This window comes from Brassica napus, chromosome A7 (assembly GCF_020379485.1).
Source record: "Brassica napus cultivar Da-Ae chromosome A7, Da-Ae, whole genome shotgun sequence".
Lineage (NCBI taxonomy): Eukaryota > Viridiplantae > Streptophyta > Magnoliopsida > Brassicales > Brassicaceae > Brassica > Brassica napus.
The window spans coordinates 12275127-12292812 of NC_063440.1; the positions used below are offsets into that span (position 1 = coordinate 12275127).

At 41.2% G+C, this 17686-nt stretch overlaps 1 long non-coding RNA gene and 1 other non-coding gene across 2 annotated transcripts; one reads left to right on the forward strand and one right to left on the reverse strand.

Annotated features, from left to right (window-relative positions):
- Window positions 1-2571: 2571 nt before the first annotated feature.
- Window positions 2572-2678, reverse strand: LOC125576856. Its single transcript, XR_007315279.1, has one exon. It is a non-coding gene; the product is annotated as a small nucleolar RNA R71 (small nucleolar RNA).
- Window positions 2679-14577: 11899 nt separating this feature from the next.
- Window positions 14578-16490, forward strand: LOC125576509. Its single transcript, XR_007314906.1, has 2 exons — window positions 14578-15399; window positions 15480-16490. It is a non-coding gene; the product is annotated as an uncharacterized LOC125576509 (long non-coding RNA).
- The last annotated feature ends 1196 nt before the right edge of the window (window positions 16491-17686 follow it).

Here is a 17686-nt window from a genome sequence, read left to right on the forward strand (position 1 = left end):
TATAATATTAATTAAATCAAAATCGGTTAAAAAAACCGGTTATATATTGGATGAAAGATGTAAATTTTGGTTAAAGTGTACATATGTTTGGATGACTTCGGGTATTATATACTCGATCGTGTTCGGATATCCAAACTTGTTCAATATAAAACCCGTTCGGATATTTTGCTACTTCGGTTCGAATTCGGATGTTTCGTGTCGGGTTCGGGTATCAGATGAAATGCCCAGCCTTATCAACATATATGATTTATTGAATTAAATTTTAATCTTTGAAAAATTGATGACAATAATAGATGAGAGACGGTTGTGGAGCTCATTTCTTCCCATTTGGTCAAAATCTCCTTATAAAGAAGCGTTCTTCAACTTTCCATTTTTCTCTTTCATCGTTTAGAGCATCTCCAACCCTGATATCTTGCATATTTACATTGTTTTATCCATTTATTCATGTGCATTTTCATCATATAGTTTAGGATTTAGCCATGTCTAGGTTGCATTTTGCATACATATGTCTCTATCAGGTAGTTGAGCACCACATGGAGTTTCTGGAGACATTTGAGTGCATTTGGAGCTCAAAAGGAGGTGATTAGAGTGAGCTTTGGACGAGCACTGCTGGAGCGACCTCTCGGAGCGACGGCATGAGGTCGCTGTGCACCACATCCCGGAGCGACTCATCCAGAGCGACACAGCAAGGTCGCTCGCGTTTTCATCACTGGGAGACGCGAGAACAAGCTCGGAGCGACCTTCCAGAGCGACGTGCTGAAGTCGCTCCCGAAGCTTGGAGCGACGTCCCAGAGCGACAGGAAGAAGTCGCTCGCGAATTCACCACCCGGAGACGCGAGAACAAGCCCGGAGCGACCTCTCGCAGCGACACAGCGAGGTCGCTCCCGAAGCTTGGAGCGACTTGTCGGAGCGACAGTCTGAGGTCGCTCCGTGTTTTGTTTCTGCTCGAACTTGTGTTTTCTCAAGGGCATTTTGGTCATTTCATTATGCACGTTTTTATTTTCTAAACCTATGTTTTATTACTCTGTAAGCCACCAGGGGGAGGATCATCTTTTGTTCTTAGAAAAACCACCAAAAACCTTTGGAAAGTGATCTCTTTGAATCAATTGATCAGTTTTATTATTGAAATTCTGTGTTCTTATTTATATTTTGTGTTTCTCTGCATGATTAATCTGAAATCCACCATGGGTTTAAGAGGAATCATGGAGATTAGTGAGTAATCATCTTTTGAATTCATGGGTTAGGGAGATTAAGGGTGATTAGGTTAGAGCTAGGATGTTTTAGTGTAGATCATTCATATTTCCTTGCTAGTAGAGTAATCATAATGCATCTTCTGAGTTGGCCACTCAAAAGTTGATCCTTAGGCATTTCTCACCCGAAAGGTGTTCGATGAAATGCCCGAGACAACTCTCCTAGGCTTTTAGCATACTTTGCCAAAGACATTTGTTGTTAAAGATGCTAAGATAGCTAATAGACTTGTTAGTAATGATTGCTTTCATATTATTCAACCAAAGACATTTGATGTTTGAGATATGTTAGCAAATGAGCATTCATCTAGACATAGAGCTTGCTTAGAATTGTGTCTAAGCTTAAGGTTGATAGATTGATTGATCATTTGCCATCCTTAGTTCGATACTTGATCACCCAAGGTCTAATCCCTATGCCCATGAGTTCTCTTTTCCAATAGTTAAGAAAGTATCATTTGTTATTGCATTCTAGTTTAGTAGTAGTTTAAAACCCATCTAAATCATTGGTTGCACTTAGATTAAGTGAGTACTTGCATTCTCAGTGCTTTGATATCCCTCAGAACTGGTTCGACAATCTTTTATACTACAACATTTGTCTTAGGAGCCTTGAAAACTCCTAACATCAAATTGGCGCCGTTGCCAAATTCTGAGTCGATTTGAACATTGAGATTTAGTCAATTGCTTGAGACTAAGTCATTTTTATTTTCTTTTGTTACTAACTCTTCTTCACCTCCCTTTAATCTACAGGTGTATGAACTTGAGGAGCAAGGGTCCATCAAACCTAGTTCCAAGAGCAGCAGACATCAGAGCTTTAGAGAGAGAGTGTGCTAGAAAGAGAAGAGAAGAAGACCATCAGGCTCAATTGCAGAGACTGAACACTGACATGGGAGACGTTCATCAAGAAGATGCAGGCGTCAATGGCGCTAACAACAATGGTCCACCTAACCAACAGCGAGCAGCTCGCCCCATTGGCACTTACGACCGTCCCAACATTCATGGTCATAGATTGGGAATCCGAGCACCCGCCGTGGCAGCCAACAACTTTGAGATCAAGTCAGGACTCCTCAACGTGATCGAGAACAACAAGTATCATGGCTTGGCTCTCGAGGATCCATTTGATCACTTGGACAGGTTCGACAGCTACTGTGGGTTGTCAAAAACCAATGGTGTGTCCGAAGATGCTTTAAAGCTCAAGCTATTCCCTTTCTCTTTGGGGGATAAGGCACGTCAGTGGGAGAAGTCTCTACCCAGCGACTCCATTACCACTTGGGATGACTGCAAGAAAGCATTCTTGGAGAAGTTCTTCTCTACTTCAAGAACTGCTAAGCTGAGAAACGAGATCTCCAGCTTTCAACAGAAGGGCTTGGAAGGTTTCAGTGAAGCCTGGGAGAGATTCAAGGGCTATCAAGCTCAATGCCCACACCATGGTTTCTCTAAGGAGAGTTTGCTGAGCACATTCTACCGTGGTGCTCTACCTAAGTACAGAGCCAGACTGGATACAGCTAGTAATGGGTTCTTCTTGGGGCGAACTGAGGAGGATGCAGAGGAGCTGGTTGACAACATGGTTAAGAGTGATGCAGTCTACAGTGGAGACCACGACAGAAGCAGTAGAACTGAGGATAAGCAAACGAGGAAGGAGTTGAAGGCTCTACAGGATAAGATAGACATCCTCCTTGCTGATAAAGCTACCCAAGAGCAGCTGCACTTTGTCGGCAACCCAAGCCAAGAAACACCAGCTGTTGTCCATGAAGTTGAGGGTTTGGAAGGTCAGGAAGAGCTGTGTTTCATCAACAACAATGGTAGCTGGTACAAGAAAGAACCCAACTTTCAGTACAACAACTACCAACAGAAGTCCTATTCCAACAACCAGCAGAGTGGTTATCAGCCTCGGAACAATCAGCAAGGCAGTTATCAACCTCAGCAGAACCCTCCTCCTGGTTTCAACAACAAGGGCAACCATTCTTCCCAACAACAATCTAATCCCTCTACCTCCACTCCTCAGGTCAGCAGCACTGATGCTCTACTGAAACAAATCCTGGAGTCTCAAACAAGAAGTGAGAAGCATGTTGGCTATGAGTTGAAGAATCTTCACTCAAAGATTGATGGGAGCTACAATGAGCTCAACAACAAGTTCAGAGCTTTGGAGAACCAGTTTGCTGCCATGAACACTCAACAAAATCGCCAACAAGGTTCTCTACCTGGTAAATCTGAGCAAAACCCAAAGGAAACCATGAAAGCTATCACTCTTAGAAGTGGTAAGGAGTTACCTCAGAGAACTCTCACCAAGGATGCTGAGAAACAAAGTGAGGGGGTTGCCATCACCATAGATGATGAAGTGGTGATTGTTGATGAGAAGATCAATGACGAGATCTTGGAAAAGATAGTGGAAGCAAAAGGAAAGGGAAAGGTTGGAGAAGAGAAGAAAACAGTTAAAGATGGTGAAGTCGTCTCTCCTGCAAGTGAGAACTCTTTTGTTCCTCCTGCCTATGAACCCAAGCTCCCATTCCCAGGTCGATTTAAGAGGCAGCTACTAGAGAAGTACAAAGCTTTGTTTGACAAGCAAATGAGTGAAGTCCAAGTCACAATGCCCATTATAGATGCTTTCATGCTGATCCCTCAATACAGCAAGTTCCTCAAAGATGCTGTAGCTGCAAAGAAGAAAGAGATGGAGGGCATGGTGATTCTCACTCATGAGTGCAGTGCTATCATTCAGAGGCTGGTCATTCCAAAGAAGCTAGAAGATCCTGGATGCTTCACATTACCTTGCGCTCTAGGGCCTATGGTATTTGATAGATGTCTCTGCGATTTGGGAGCTAGTGTCAGCTTGATGCCCCTATCTGTTGCTAAGAAGCTGGGTTTCACTCAGTACAAGAAGTGTAGACTTTCTCTGGTATTGGCTGATCGTTCAGTGAAGTACCCTGTGGGTATCTTAGAGGACCTCCCAGTGATGGTTGGAAATTATGAGATCCCTACAGACTTTGTGGTGCTTGAAATGGGTGAAGAAGCTCAAGACCCTTTAATCCTTGGAAGACCTTTCTTAGCCACAGCAGGAGCTATAGTTAATGTGAAAGAAGGCAAGATTGATCTCCATCTGGGTAAAGGGCACGTTCTGCATTTCGACATCAAGGAAGTAATGAGGAGGCCAACAGTTCAGGGCCAAGTGTTCTACATCGAAGAGATGGATGCCCTTGCTGATGAACTCCTAGAAGAGTTGTCACTAGAGGACCCTCTACAGCATGCTTTAACTGTAGAGAAGGAGGCTGAGGTGATCGAGAACCTGGAGAGTACTGCCTATGGGATGATGCTGGATTCACACCAGGCGTTTGTCAGTAAGGACCAGTATGAGGAGCTTCCACAGATGGTTCACCAACAAGTCTCAGTCACTCAACGAGAGGACAACCAGCAGGATGACTGGAGTGAACTAAAGGCACCTAAAGTGGAGCTTAAACCTCTTCCCCATGGTGTAAGGTATGCATTCCTTGGTCCTAATGAAACTTACCCTGTCATTGTGAGTAGTGAACTTACTGAGAATGAGCTATCTGAACTTTTGAAAACACTTAAAAGATTTAGAAAGGCAATAGGTTACTCACTAGATGACATCAAGGGGATATCACCCTCTTTGTGCATGCATAGGATACATCTTGAGGATGAATCAATGACTTCTATCGAGCATCAAAGAAGGTTAAATCCTAACCTGAAGGATGTTGTAAAGAAAGAGATTCTTAAACTCCTAGATGCTGGTGTTATTTACCCTATCTCAGATTCTAAATGGGTATCACCTGTGCATGTTGTACCAAAGAAAGGTGGTATCACTGTGATCAAGAATGACAACGATGAACTGATACCAACAAGAACCATCACAGGTCATAGAATGTGCATTGATTACCGAAAACTAAACTCTGCATCTAGAAAGGATCATTTTCCACTACCATTTATTGATCAGATGCTAGAGAGACTTGCAAATCACCCATTCTACTGTTTCCTTGATGGGTACTCAGGATTTTTCCAAATCCCCATACATCCCAATGATCAAGAGAAAACGACATTCACATGTCCCTATGGCACCTTTGCATATCGAAGGATGCCATTTGGTCTATGTAATGCTCCAGCTACCTTTCAAAGGTGCATGATGTCAATTTTCTCTGATCTGATTGAGGATGTTGTGGAGGTATTCATGGATGATTTCTCTGTCTACGGATCTTCGTTCTCTGCTTGTTTGTCAAATTTGTGCAGGGTCCTACAGAGATGTGAGGACACCAACCTTGTGCTGAATTGGGAGAAGTGTCACTTCATGGTCAAAGAAGGGATTGTGCTAGGACACAAGATTTCAGAGAAGGGGATTGAGGTGGATAAAGCCAAGATCGATGTTATGGTTGGTCTGCCTCAACCAAAGACAGTGAAAGACATCCGGAGTTTTCTTGGTCATGCTGGATTCTACAGGAGGTTCATCAAGGACTTCTCCATGATCACTAGACCTTTGACCAGGCTGCTGTGCAAGGAAGCTACTTTCAGTTTTGATGTGGAATGTCTACAAGCTTTCAAGAAGCTGAAAGGTGAACTCGTTAGTGCCCCAATTGTCCAGCCACCTGATTGGGATCTCCCTTTTGAGATCATGTGTGACGCCAGTGACTATGCTGTGGGAGCTGTTCTGGGGCAGAAGAAAAATGGCAAAACTCATGTGATCTACTACGCCAGCCAAACCCTCAATGATGCTCAAATGAGGTATGCCACAACAGAGAAGGAGATGCTGGCAATTGTTTTTGCCTTCGAGAAGTTCAGAAGTTACTTGGTTGGGTCTAAAGTCATTGTCTACACAGATCATGCTGCCTTGAGACACCTTCTAGCCAAGAAAGATGCAAAACCCAGGCTTTTGAGGTGGATCCTTTTGCTCCAAGAGTTTGATATGGAGATCAAGGACAAACCTGGAGTTGAGAATGGAGTAGCTGATCATTTATCCAGGTTGAGGATAGAGTCTGGTGTCCCAATTGACGAAGGACTTCCTGAAGAGCAGATCATGGCTATCGAAGCAGTGATAGCAGTTTGTGAGACTGGTAGGAAGCTGGAAGAGGTCAAAGCAACAGAGGAGAAAGAACCTTGGTATGCTGATTTGGTTAACTACCTAGCCACAGGAAGAGAGCCTTTGAATCTTGTAGGCTATGCCAAGAAGAAGTTCTACAAGGATGTGAAAAGATATTACTGGGACGAGCCCTACCTCTACATTCTCTGCAAAGATCAGCTTTATAGGAGAGTGGTTGCAAATGAGGAGATTGATGGGATCCTTGCACAGTGTCATGGATCATCCTATGGAGGACACTTTGCCACCTTCAAGACAGTTGCAAAAGTATTACAAGCTGGATTCTGGTGGCCACACATGTTCAAGGATACACAAGCCTTTGTTTCGAAGTGTGATTCTTGCCAAAGAAGAGGGAACATCACCAAGAGGAATGAGATGCCTCAAAATCCAATCCTTGAAGTTGAAGTGTTTGATGTCTGGGGTATTGACTTCATGGGCCCCTTTCCATCATCCTTTGGCAACAAATATATCCTTGTGGCTGTTGATTATGTCTCCAAATGGGTGGAAGCCATAGCAAGCCCCACCAATGATGCTAGAGTTGTAATCAAGATGTTCAAGAGCATCATCTTCCCAAGGTTTGGAGTTCCAAGAGTTGTAATCAGTGATGGAGGTTCCCACTTCATTAACAAACTGCTTGAGGGACTTCTCAAAAAGAACGGTGTGAAGCACAAGGTGGCAACTCCTTATCATCCCCAAACAAGTGGACAAGTTGAGATTTCTAACAGGGAGATCAAATCTATTCTGGAGAAGATTGTGGGGATTACAAGGAAGGATTGGTCCAATAAGCTTGACGATGCACTTTGGGCTTATAGGACAGCATACAAGACACCACTGGGCACTACACCTTTCAACCTAGTGTATGGGAAGGCTTGCCATCTGCCAGTGGAACTTGAGTACAAGGCACTATGGGCAATAAAGTTGCTGAACTTTGACATCAAGAGTGCTAAGGAGAAAAGGCTCTTCCAGCTACACGAGCTTGATGAGATAAGAATGGATGCTTTTGAGAACTCAAGAATCTACAAGGAAAAGACTAAAGCTTTCCATGACAAGAATATCCTGAAGAGAGAGTTTAAAGAAGGAGACCAAGTTCTTCTCTACAACTCTAGACTGAAGTTGTTTCCAGGAAAGCTTAAGTCAAGGTGGTCCGGTCCTTTCAAGATCAAGGAGGTTAGGCCATATGGAGCAATAGTCTTGTGGAGCACTGATGGAAGAGACTTCACAGTGAATGGACAAAGGGTTAAGCTCTACATGGCCAATGCACCAGAGGAAGATGGAGTTTCCACTCCACTGTCTGATCCTACCCCGGCCTAATCTAAAAGGAAGGCAAAGTCAAGCTCGGGACTTTAAACAAGCTCACTTGGGAGGAAGTCCCATGCGTATCCTTGTATATATTGCATTGGTGTTTTTCATTTCTCATCTTATTGCATAAAAAAAAAAAGGAGAGAGAGAAGTTGTATGCAGGTACTTGATCGGTTCAGTTTTGAGAAGGAGTCGTGCGTGGGAGCGAGGTCTCACAGCGACACCTCGAGGTCGCTCCAGCTGGGAGCGAGGTTATGGGAGCGACACCTAGAAGTCGCTCGCGTTTTCGACGGAACGGGCACTCAAGAACTGACGCGGAGCGAGATTTCACAGCGACACCTCGAGGTCGCTCCAGCTCAGAGCGAGCTTTCTGGAGCGACACTCCGAGGTCGCTCGCGTTTTCATCAACTCGCGACGCGAGGAAACGCCTCGAGAGCGACCTCTCCCAGCGAGACCCTCACGTCGCTCCCGCACCGGTTCAGGTAAGTTTGCTAACTCTAAACCCCGGTTTAATTCAAGTAAACCGATCCTAACCACCCTAAACCGAACCAGACGACCCTAAACCTACCCCAACCCCAGCGATTTCATCTCTCTCACTCTCCCCTCCTCTCACAAACTCACAAACTCTCTCCAAACTCACCCCCACCAAAATTCCCAAAACTTCCTAAATTCTCACCCAAATCAACTAGTTCTTGTTTCTAAATCCAAGCTTTCGCCCCTGTAGTCTATTCCTCACCACCCTTTCACCATTTCCTTTCATCCAAAGCAAGGTATTGAGTTTTTAAATTCAAATTCGTAGGTCCATGAACCCTAGAATTTGAAAGTCGAAATTTGGTCATTTTCTTGCTAGATTGTGGTGAAATAGACTAGGGAAAGCTTATCTATCAAGTTGGGTTGTTGAATTAAGGGTGAAATTGAGTTTAATTTGCACTTTGGCCAAATTAGGGTTCATGGATTTGGGGGAATTTTGAATTTGACCTTAATTGGGTGTGTTTGCGGGTGTTTTAGATGCGTTAAGATGTCACATTGTTGCATTGTGCTGAACTTGAGTTTAAACTGAGAAATTCATTTGTTAAGTTCATTCTTGCAAAATGTTCGCTTGCAAAGTCTTCTTTTTCTTCACTTCCATCTACTTATCCCTTTCCAAGTTTGTAACTTTTCAGGTGAAAATGGTTAAGAAGACAAAGGGCAGGTTGGAAGCTGAGAGGCAAGAAGCCGAAAGTCAAGAGTTTGCACAAAGAGGAAAAGCTTTAACCAGCGAGCCAACTGGCTCAGGAACGCAGCGGACTGTGCGACAACAGACGTTGGCTGCAAGGAAATCGAAAGAACACGAGAAGAGGGCAGGGAAAAGTGTAGCGGTTCCCACCCATGAGGAAGGTGAAACTGAGAGTGATGATGAGCCAGCACCTACGAAGAAAGCCAAGATGTCAAAGGGCAAAGGGGTTGCTGTTGATCGAGATAGGGCGAAAACTCCATCTGTAGAGGAGCTGTACGATCATTTGAAGGATGGAGTCACCTGGGTTCCAACAAGGTTCGCCGACCTCAACCTACTGAAGGAGTTGGGTCTAGACTCTGATATTGAGGCAATGCTGGGGCATTTGAAGATGCCGAAACTCCTCACCATGGCTTATCCTTTCTACAAGGATGTCACTTGTCAGTTCCTCTCCTCTCTTGTGGTCACTTACCACGACACGGCGCATGTGAGGCAAGGATGGGGAAAAATCAGCTTCAAGGTCAATGGAAGAGAGTACAACATGAACTTCAAAGACATTGGGAGAGTGATGGGGTTCCAAGACCTAGAAGACCACTCCCTTCCCAAATGTGAAAACCTTCCCACAGAGCTTTGGAAGTTGATCACTGGAAACAGACACTCCACCGGGGCTGACAAGAACTCACACATCCGACACCCGTCTGTACGCTACCTCCACACATTGCTAGTCCATGCTTTCTACCCACGGAAGCAAGCTGGTAATGTTACTGAGGAAGACATGCGACTGCTCTGCCCTGCTATCCGTCCCTACACTCAACCCGGAGTGTTACCCCTTCCCAGCACTGATATCTATGCTACATTTGGGGTGGTCAGTTTCTTCGTGGGCCGTCTCGAACACTACAGAGACTGGGCGTGGTACACCACTGATTCGCGCCCAAAGATAGGGATAGGCGGAATGATCACACCACTGCTCCAATTTCTGAATGTTCCCTTGGGAAAGGACGCATCGGGGCCTAGGTTCATTGATGGCACCTACTTGAGGATTGCCACCTATTTCAGTGGGATGTACGGGAAAGACTACGTCTACCACTACTACTTGTACGGCAAGCCAGTCGAGGTGGTTCTTCCAAACCGGAACCTGACGAGTTTAGAGATACCTGGAGCTATCAGCTTCAACATTCCCCAGGAATACTTTCTTGGAGAACACGGGCCTCTCGATCCAATTCAAGCAGCTCCATCAAGGAGAAGGAGTGTCCCCGTGCAACCTGAACCACCTGTAGCAGACACCCCTGAGCATATTTATGGACCTCCGCGCTACTACTTCAAGCCCCATGACGGAGTCCTTCCTCCTGGAGCTCTCCGTGATGCTCATGACCACATTGGTCGCCTCCAGCGATGGAACAAAGCTCAGGACAGAACGATAGAAAAGCTCAAGGATAAGTGCAAGGCACTCAGCAAGACCGTGAAGAAGCAGGCAAAGACTTCAGCAAAGTTCATGAAGAAAGTAGCTGATGTTTTAACTAGGGGAGGAATAGCTGGATGTAGCTCAGCTGATTTCGCTTTCGCGAACACCTCAAACCCCCAACCTCCACCCCCGCCTGATGCTCTTGGTTTCCCCCTCACTGCTGCGCAGCTTCAGCGTAAGTGGAGAAACCCACCCACTCAACCTTCCACTTCCGGCAACAAATCCCCATCCCTTGCTTCTTCAGATAGTGAGGACGAGATTGACGAGGTTGAGAGCCAGCCATGGTATGGAGGCTCCGGTACAGCATCCGGTGGGTACTACACCACCTTCCCTCCTGACGACGACGATGCTGGGGCATCTGCCCCTACCTACTATCCATAGGAGGTACTTCTCTCACTCCCTTGTATATATCATTTCATTCCTGCATATTAGTTTTCTTCTCGGTATCTCCTTCTTTCTTTGACAACACAGAGACTGTGTAACTCAAGTTTGGGGGAGGTACCAAGCATTTGATCATGTTTGCTTTGATTGTGTTTCATTTGAGTCATGCATTGCACGCCTATTTGCATAAAAAAAAAAAAGGATTTTTCATTTAGTTTGCATCATTTGCACCATTAGGAGAGTCTAGAGCATATAGGTTGCATTCACTTGCATAGGGAGCAATGATTTTAAATGCCTTGTAAAGAACACTACGTTGCACCATTGAGTAGCCATGCACCTCTCGAAAAGACTTGTATGTTTCGAGCCTTGAAAACTCTTCTTGAAACTTGTTGATTGCTGAAACTCAGTCTTTGAAGCCAACTACAACCTTATTTGAACTGAATGAACTTAATACTTCTTGCTTAGGGTCCTTTGTGTACTGAGTCATGGCTATACACACTTGAGTTGTCACATCTTTTATGCCAATCTTTTTGACAAACTCTAGTGGTAGACCACTCCCAAAACCTTTCCTTCCTTTTAAGCTTTCATTGTTTGATGAGTGAGGCCTTCTTCGGAAAGTCTTACATGCGCATAATGTTGAGAGTATCGGGAACGACAATGCTTGATCTTCATTTTTGCTAGATTGGACACTCTATTGTCTAGCTATAGGTGGGAGGGCGAGTGTTGTGATCATGATTTGGGAGAAATGAAAAGTAAAAATGGATAGACTCTTTGTGCTTAAGTGAATTGATTTTCTGGGATAAGTAGAGAACCTCTAGCTCTAGTTTTGAAAAGTCTTGGCCCCCAACCTAAAAAAAATAAAAAAAAAAGAAAGAAAAGAAATCGAAAAAAAAAAGAGAAAAGAAAGAAAAGGGGGCTAGCAAAGTTGTTAAGAGCTAAGAAATGTTTTGAGGTTGTAGAAAAATCCCTTGTAGATTTCAAAAAGGAAGAGTTAAAGTTCTTAAGATCCTTTGGTGAGAGATGTGAGTTGGGTTTGACATTTGGGAATGATTGTGTAATTGTATGTTTGGGAAAAGGGTAGAACAATGGAGATTGAGCATTGTATGCATGAGTTGGTCCCTTTCTTAGATATATTATGTGCAATGTCAAGGCTACTTGTTTTGAGAGTAAACCACCTTAAAGATCATATGTTTTGAACCTCTTGAATCACTTGAATAAAAGCCTTCCCTTACCCAACCAAATGACTTGGACCAATCGACCATTTGCAAGAATTCACCTGATGTTTTGTGCTTAATGAATGTGATAGTTGGTTGATTTGAATGTGTGGATGCTTGATGATGAGTGTAGAGACAAAAGGATTTGAATAGGCCTAGAGAAGCTAGAGTGTAATAAGAGAGTGTGCTAATTATATTTGCTAGTTGTGTTTCTTTTGGCTATGAGCTCCCACCTTCAAACCTCTCTCCTTGCAAGTTCTAGAAAGTTCACTTGAGGACAAGTAAAAGAACAAGTTTGGGGGAGTTGATATCTTGCATATTTACATTGTTTTATCCATTTATTCATGTGCATTTTCATCATATAGTTTAGGATTTAGCCATGTCTAGGTTGCATTTTGCATACATATGTCTCTATCAGGTAGTTGAGCACCACATGGAGTTTCTGGAGACATTTGAGTGCATTTGGAGCTCAAAAGGAGGTGATTAGAGTGAGCTTTGGACGAGCACTGCTGGAGCGACCTCTCGGAGCGACGGCATGAGGTCGCTGTGCACCACATCCCGGAGCGACTCATCCAGAGCGACACAGCAAGGTCGCTCGCGTTTTCATCACTGGGAGACGCGAGAACAAGCTCGGAGCGACCTTCCAGAGCGACGTGCTGAAGTCGCTCCCGAAGCTTGGAGCGACGTCCCAGAGCGACAGGAAGAAGTCGCTCGCGAATTCACCACCCGGAGACGCGAGAACAAGCCCGGAGCGACCTCTCGCAGCGACACAGCGAGGTCGCTCCCGAAGCTTGGAGCGACTTGTCGGAGCGACAGTCTGAGGTCGCTCCGTGTTTTGTTTCTGCTCGAACTTGTGTTTTCTCAAGGGCATTTTGGTCATTTCATTATGCACGTTTTTATTTTCTAAACCTATGTTTTATTACTCTGTAAGCCACCAGGGGGAGGATCATCTTTTGTTCTTAGAAAAACCACCAAAAACCTTTGGAAAGTGATCTCTTTGAATCAATTGATCAGTTTTATTATTGAAATTCTGTGTTCTTATTTATATTTTGTGTTTCTCTGCATGATTAATCTGAAATCCACCATGGGTTTAAGAGGAATCATGGAGATTAGTGAGTAATCATCTTTTGAATTCATGGGTTAGGGAGATTAAGGGTGATTAGGTTAGAGCTAGGATGTTTTAGTGTAGATCATTCATATTTCCTTGCTAGTAGAGTAATCATAATGCATCTTCTGAGTTGGCCACTCAAAAGTTGATCCTTAGGCATTTCTCACCCGAAAGGTGTTCGATGAAATGCCCGAGACAACTCTCCTAGGCTTTTAGTATACTTTGCCAAAGACATTTGTTGTTAAAGATGCTAAGATAGCTAATAGACTTGTTAGTAATGATTGCTTTCATATTATTCAACCAAAGACATTTGATGTTTGAGATATGTTAGCAAATGAGCATTCATCTAGACATAGAGCTTGCTTAGAATTGTGTCTAGGCTTAAGGTTGATAGTTTGATTGATCATTTGCCATCCTTAGTTCGATACTTGATCACCCAAGGTCTAATCCCTATGCCCATGAGTTCTCTTTTCCCTTAGTTAAGAAAGTATCATTCTGTTATTGCATTCTAGTTTAGTAGTAGTTTAAAACCCATCTAAATCATTGGTTGCACTTAGATTAAGTGAGTACTTGCATTCTCAGTGCTTTGATATCCCTCAGAACTGGTTCGACAATCTTTTATACTACAACATTTGTCTTAGGAGCCTTGAAAACTCCTAACATCAAACCCCAAGCTATTTTTACCTCTATATGCTATAATAGAGGTAAAAGTGCTCCATCCCATCTCTATTTCTACCTCTAAAATAGAGATTGCTATTTTTTCCTCTATTTATAGAAGAAAAAATAGCATTCCTCTATTATAGAGTCATACTTTTTTATTTTCAAAATAATCCTTTAACTTTCAAATTTTTATAGTTGTAACCAAAATAATTATATTTATAGAGAAATACAGCTTTTGTAGGAGTATAATAATATTTTTTATTTACATAATAGTCTTTTAACAAAACTTTAGTTTAAAAAAATTCATAAGTTTATGAAAATATTTTAAAAGTTAAAAATAAATAGGGTTAGTTATCAACTTATATAAACAAAATGTATCTTTTGTAAAATTAAAATAGAATCTTTTGAGAATATTCCTTTATAGAGGTAAAAATAGAGAAATACATTGGAGAGAAATTCATCTCTATTTTAGAGATACTCTATTTTAGAGGTAAAAATAGGGGAATACATTGGAGATGGTCTTAGTGTATTTTATTACTCCATCTGCTTCTAAATAGATGATGTTTTAGAAAGTTTTTGATGTTTCAAAATAGATTATGTTTTCATATACCAATATACTTTTTAGCTTTATCAAAATAGATGATGTTTTCATATTTTGTAGTCTGTTTTATGATTGGTCGAATAAATTTTATATTATATTTTAATGATATTTTTAGTATAAAAATAAGTTATTTAATAATTATGCATAATATTAAAACTTCATGTATTTTGAAACAGATGAAATATTATTATTATTTTTAGGTGATGTCTCAAGAGACTATCACTAATGCTGCTCTCCGAGTATCATTAGTGGTTGACATAGTGAAAAGAGTACCTCATCTAACACTACTAAAAGCAAGATATAGAAAGCAGAGAAGCTATCCACATCATATTTTTAATTCGGACCAATCAGAGATTGACTTTATGCCACGTCACTTATTTCCTGGATCTGAACCGGGCCAAGATCTATGTATCTGAGTCGATGTGGCCCACTTCCATACGAATCCATAGCTTGGCAAAGCGCGACTCTCCAGACTCCACTTCATCTTCACCGTTTTTAGATCGAAAAGTTAGCTTTCTGACTCCCATTGTTCTTAGCTTTATATAAACTCCTTTACAGAATCTCATTTACTACCTTTACAAAATCCTTTCCTCTTCATGTCAACTATAAGCTATTCAATCGCACAAACGGAACGTTTTCACCCGAGAGAGAACGCAGAACTCGGTGACCCTATCAAACATATCCTTTGTTTCGTCTTCGAATCGATCTGATATTGTCATCCAAGTCGTGGATCTCAAGCCTATCCAATCTATATACGTAAGATTTTAACTTTTAACTCTACATCAGTGTTTATCCTCCATTGATACCATTTCTGGGTTCAATAATTTTGTCAACATATTGGATTCTGGTTTCACCATCGTCTATGATTCCATGGTATAGATCTTGGTTTACATGTTTTTATTGTGTTTACAGGTTAGTGAGAATGATGGAAAGACAAAAGTTTCATGCTGGCACTTGCGGATGACTAAGATCACAACAATGACAAGTTAAAATCTGGAGAGCCGGAGCTGAGATCCTCTGATCCTCAAAGTGTGGATGCGGAGAAGCCTGTTGTTCTCACTGATGAGCCTTTGAGGGAGGCCTCTCCTGAAAACGATGTTAACCCTGAAGTCGATGTATTGGCCACACCTACAGTTACAGGTTTGGTCTCTTCTCTTAGTGTCTATTAATGTTCTGTCTTTATAAAGAAAGTTACCATTTCTAAATGTTTTGGTGTGCAGTTAAGAAAGACACTGCGACGGAGACTGCTAAAAAACGAGAACAAGAGAAGCAAAGGCTGGAGAAATTAGCGGAAACAAGCCGGTTGAGTCGGAGTAGACATCGCAGCCGTAGTAGGAGTTATAGTCGATCACCACCACTGAGGTTGTTAATAAAGTTATCATTGCTTCGTGATTGGGGTCTGTGAAGATGACAAGGAAGTCACAAGACTTTTTGGGTTCTTAGAGCACTGATTGGATCGTTACCTACACAGATTTCATCATCTCTTTCTTCCAATTTGGTTTTCTTAACTTGGAATTATGAGAAGTGGTAGCGGATGGTGAGAAGTCTAATGTCGAGAAGTGGGGCCAAGAGTTGCAGAATCGTGAAAACATCCTTCCCTGGATAAGGTTCACATCTAACAATACCCTTCAAAACTAAATTTGCTAATCCCCAATATCGAGATCATATATTGGAGTTGTCAAGAACGTGTAAGCTGATACGTATGGATGTATACTATGCAGGTAATTATTCTGGTTGGGTCCAAGTTCTTCTTCTCAATGTGTTGTATGTTTAAAATGATTTCACTTCTACCTCTAGGATCATCTTTCCAACTGTTCGATCCTGAGATATTGTGCAGCATGTGAAACCAGAGTAAGGGAACCAATATAATGGTATTTGGTTCTATCTTTTTTGCTTCATCATTTTTTTTTTCTGGTAAAGAGTTACATTGAGTTTATGTTCATCTGTTTTTTTTTTCTGGTGAAGAGTTACATTGAGTTTATGTTCCACTAAGCTGAACATTTAAAACTTCTTTTCAGGTGGTTATATTACAGATGAATGAACAAGACTGCATCCTGATCTCATGTCTTTACCCTTGGAAGACGAGAATAAAATTATATCTAGGATGGATTACAAAGGCAAGAGAAATGTAATCGACCTATATGCAGGTAGATTGAGATTGTGATTCTTCATGCTCTTTCACAAAAAAAATTAACTTTTTGGACATTCTATGAAACTGTTTTACAATTGTATATGTTTTTTTGATATGCACCCACTTTTTGGACATGCTATTTCACAAAAAAAATAACTCTTTGGATATTCTCAATAGTGGTGAGATCTTAAATTAAATTATTCAGGGGAGGATCAAGAAACTTTCATATAGGTATTGATTCCTAACTTGAATTTAGCTTATCATTAAACCATCTATAATTGAGTAGCACATGAGTCCATCCTTATGCAGTACCTTAGTATTGGCGTTGCAGTTGATTTCTTCACCATCAATAAACATGAACATATTGAGTCATCCTTTGTTTACTGAAATTACTTGAGACTATAGCCATAACGAGTCCATTTATCTAGAGTAGCTAACTCTATTTGTAGCTAAGTTTTTTCATGGTCACTATTAACATGAGTTCGTAAAAGTATAAAAGTGTCAAAATCTGCTTGGCACATCTATTTGTGGTTTAATGTTGTGGAGACCTTGCGTTCACGAAAACACTCTTCAAAGGAGGATGAAGACAAAGAGGCTATGAAGACGAGCACATGACCCTTTTGAATCCTCACCACTAAATTGTCCGTTGTTGTTTTCGTTGTCTTAAATGGAAGATTTTTTTTTAAAAAAAAACCATTATGTCAAAATAAAGTTAAAATAAGTTTCTCAAAAAAGTAAGTTAAAATCAGTATAAAATGACCAACAAAAAGTACATACAAGAAATTAATTTAATATCTAGGTTAGTGGTTTGAAATTAACATATATTATTTTAATTAAATATTAAAATATAATAAATTTCCATTATTTAGTAAAATATTAGAAAAATATCCAAATCATTTAAAACAAAATGGAAATAAATTTCTAAAGAATCAAAATTAAAAACTATTCAAAAGGTACTAAATTGGTATTTAGAATGATATTATGTAAATCAACATACAAATTTAACTACCACAAAGAAACAAATTAAATCTTAAAAGTTATAAAATCGTTAAAAATCATATCTGCCAATATAAAATAGAAACCAGCATAATTTTTTTTAATTAAAAATTATAAGATGCAAAATTATTAATTTAATTAGTTATCTATAGCTTTTGATTACGCTCAGTAAGTCGCATTACAAAGACTTTTTAATTGTTACCTCTAGGCTATCAATATACTGTTAGATTTGTTCATCGTTTATTTATAATGTTTGACAAAACAAGTTTGTGTAAAAATAAGTTTAGGTTAGAGAATTAC